We start from the raw sequence: 4,381 nt of genomic DNA, 5'->3' as shown, positions 1-4,381 counted from the left end.
TACTACTCTTGTACATACAAATTACTTATCATATTTATCGCTGACAATCTTATGCAGAAATCTTATACCTATAGTGTTACTGTTCAATCACCACATATAGATTTACTCATTTAGAACTTATCATGCAAAGCTGAAATACTCACATTGATGCGAAGTAACCACTGATCATAAAAGAACCATAGCTTCTAGATCATCCATGTAAAATACATTCTGGTTTAAAGAAGGTATTAGTAAATACCACTTAAGGAAAAGGAAGAATAAAGAATAACCCTTTCAGAAATCGTCTCTCACATTTCAGAACTTGCCTTCCTAATGGCCTATAGTTCCTGAATAAATATTAATAAATACCTTGTGATCACAATTATCCAACTTGGTTGTTTAGTTGATTTCTAACCAAATTACTTAAAATCTAACTAGCACAGTATTCCAAACGAATCAGGCATACTATACCTTTGGCGAATACACATATATGCCAAAATATATCAGAATATCATGAAGTCAAATTCTTACTAACTCACGTAGTAGTTACTATACGCCTACACATATATGCCAAAATAATCTTTTGGATGGATAACATTACGCTAAATAGACTATTTACTGCTATACACCCAAGTCTTTAGACTCGCTAGATCTAGGGTGTTATAACTATGAATTCCCACTGGTCCCAAATGAAAATATATGGTTGCCTATTTTGAGCACTCAATTCGAATTGCTACCAAATACTAAGTTGCATTGCAAGCCAAAAGGTCGATCAAAATCTAGTCGGATACGCGACAATATAGATATTTAGGAGAAGATAAACCAACGAGGTTATATAGTTATTGTAAGAACTCAAGGCATATTAAGACAATATGTCCATATTTTGGGGCAACATTGAGGTGAGGATCAAATTTAAAAAAATTATTCATTTTTTTATAAACATACAAAAAAACGAATTAATCTTTTTTTGATAAAATATAAATAAGTATATTGTTCATGTAAAAATACAATACAGTACAATACAAACAATTTATTCACTTTTTTATAAATTGTAAATAAGTAAATTATTAATGCAAAAATACGATACAATACAATACAATACATACAATTTATTCATTTTTGGTAAATTGTAAATAAGCATATTTTAATGTAAAATTACAATACAATACAAAGAATTTTTTCATTTTTTTTATAAACATACAAAAAAAAAACAAATGTGAATAAGTAGATTATAGATGTGAAAATTTAATACAATACAACTTAAAAATTAACAAACTAAATGATAATGTACATGACAAAATTTAGAATAAAAAAATCATCTCCGTTGTTGGTGCGAATGTGTGTCATAGCCCGATGGGTGCCAACGCTGAGGAGGATTTCGTCGTTGTTGGGGTTCTGACTTTTTATCTTCATTTTCATCTCCAACATTATCTTTATTTTCATCTTCTTCTTCTGTGCTAGACTACACTTGCATCTTAGATTGCCATCGTATATCATCGGTTGTATTAATATGTGGTTGCCAAGATGACCTATCTCTGAAGAATAGTGATTCTGGAGTGTTTGGGACACTATCAGTCAAGAAGTATATGGTGTCAAATAACCCAATTGTGCATAGAATGTTGGAATTGTAGGCGATGGTGGATATATTGGTGTTGTTGACGGCGGTGGCATGTATGCTCCTGCGGATGGAGGTGATGCAAAAAAATTCCTAAAGAAGGTGTTGATGCATGGTGTAACGGCCTAATTTTCAGTGGTGTTGGAAATGGTGATTTGAGATCACTAAATTCGACAAATAAGATTGAACAAGATAGTAATTTAATATTTATGAGTCAAGTAAGAATTTAGAAGAATTTGTGAAATGGCGAAATTAGTGAATTAAAAGAATTTATTAGGTCAAACGGGTCAAAAATGAGGTATCGAGACCTCAAAGTTGAAAATCAAGCTATAAATATTTTTATAAATATTTATGGAGTGTCATTGAGTTAGTATTAAAGTTTCGTTAGAAAATTTTAACGTTTGGATGGCTAATTAATTAAAAAGGACTAAATTGAAAATAGTGCAAAATTTGTTAAATTGTGAGTAAATAGCTTAAGTATTTAAAAAGATGGATTTAAAGAGCAATTAGACCCAAAGGTTAATGGCTGGACGGTTTGGGTATGAAATAAGCAAGAAAACAATGTGAACAAGGGGCAAAATTGGAAATAGCATAAAAGTTAATAGTTAAATAATGATGTAATTGAAAAATCTAGACATTTCTTCATATTTTCTCAGCCAAAACGCCATAGAAGGTCTGGAGAAAGCTGGTTTTTCATATTTTTACATCATGTGAGTTTAATTCTTACTTTTCTTGATAATTTTTATGTTTTTATGACTTTTACAATTAGGTCCACTTGTAGAATTCATTAGTTTTTGATTTTATGGGTGAAATTGGAAGTTACCCTGGATGGATAAGGGAATTTTATGATGAATTATTATGAAATTTAAGTTCTAATTTCATATTAAGGTGGTTTTATTAAGTGATTTTGATAGGAAATGATATTTAGGACCTAATTGTGAAAAAGTTGTGAATTGAAGGTTTCTGTTGAAATTAAGAATATAAAAGGTTTTGAAATAGTTTATAATGATAAAACAAAGTGTTAATTGAGAAAAATTAGTTCAATTGATGGGTGAATTGAGCAGGGACTAAATTGTGAAAACTGTAAACTTTGGGGTAAAAGTGTAATTTCGAAATTTGAACAGCATAAATTGTGAAGTGAAATAGAATTGAAATGGATGCTAATGAAGGAATGATTTTATAATTATAGATCAAGAAAACGAACTGAATCGTGGAAAGGAGAAAATTCAAGAATAGTCCCTGAATTTCTACGACTTTTGCAAATTAGTCCAGGTAAGTTCATATGGCAAAGTTCAATGTTTTGTTATGAAAATCTTATGATTGTTAAAGTATTTTATTGTTGATGAATACTATCAATTTGCATTAACTAATAAATAATGTGTAACTAAAAGTACAAATTAGTAGGAACAATGGATTTGAGTGCTTCTATTCTGTGACCCTGATGAATTGACGAAAAATATGTGATAAGTGTGCCCGTTTAAGACCATAGCTGGGCTATGGCATCGGTGCAATGTGATAATGTGACTCCGTATAAGACCATGCTGGGCTATGGCATCGGTATAATGTGATAATGTGATTCCGTATAAGACCATGTCTGGGATATGGCTTCGGTATGATATGTGAACCGTGTAAGACCATGGCAAGGCTATGGCTTCGGTGTGTGATGCGTAACAATGTGAAAGTCCATAGTTTACTATGGCAATGTGATAATGAAGCACTCAATTCCCTTATTGTTCCCTAATTTGACAATGAAGTAAATGAGAAATGGGCCTAAGGGAGTTAAATTGTGAGTAGCCATATGGAAATTATTCCAATGAGTTATTAATGAAATTGTGATTTGGAGGATGAAATAGTTAAACTAATAGATATATGATTGTGTACGATATTTGATATGATTTGTGTTTTTATGCCTATGAGCTTACTAAGCTTCAATAAGCTTACTTGTGTGTGTTTAATATTTTTATGTAGATTGACTTGAAGTGAAGTGGGTAGATCGGATCAACACAACAGGGCACACTATTCAGATCAATTCCGGTAGTTTTTGTTTTATGTTTAAAGATTTATATGGCATGTATAGAGTTTGAATGAATTGAAGTAAAGATGTTATAAACTAGTTAACAATATTTGTACTAAAATAGTTTTTGGTAAGTAGCAGTAGTTTGACTTTGAAAAATCACTAAAAATAGTAGAAATGGAATTAAATAATGAATAAGTTATGGAATCGAATCCTGATGAGTCTATTTTCATATGGAAGAAGCAAAACAGGTATATGAGCTATATTTTATGAGATGTTTAAATTTTTGTGAAACAGGACCAGAGCGATTTCTGGATCCCCTGTTCTGACTTTGGAAATTCACCATAAATTTTACAAAGATAATTAGAAGTCATACTTTATATGTAAAGATTCCTTATTGAGTCTATTTTTATTAGAGACAAACGGCATAGTCATTGAATCTCTTTACAGAGAGATATCTGATTCGTAATACACAAAGGCAGAGTAGTCAAACCCTGAAACAGGGGAGACTTTAACTAATAAACCGTGCTAATTGGCTTGACCAAAAATTCTAGAAACAAATTGGTAAGTAGATATATGAGTATAAATTTGGGGAAATTTTATGGATTTGGATTTCGAGTTTTATAACTCGAGATATGAATTATTTAGCAACTATGACGCAGTTGGACAGCTTGTCTGAAAAGTATGATATAAATTATCTAAATTTGGTTAAGTGCTCAAATAAGTTTAGTAGTGCCTTGTGCTCGACTCCGGCAACAGTCTCGGGTAAGGGG

This window comes from Gossypium hirsutum, chromosome A05 (genome assembly GCF_007990345.1).
Source record: "Gossypium hirsutum isolate 1008001.06 chromosome A05, Gossypium_hirsutum_v2.1, whole genome shotgun sequence".
NCBI classification, from domain to species: Eukaryota; Viridiplantae; Streptophyta; class Magnoliopsida; order Malvales; family Malvaceae; genus Gossypium; species Gossypium hirsutum.
The sequence above is the reverse complement of the archived record's forward strand: the minus strand, read 5'-3'. Positions refer to the sequence as shown.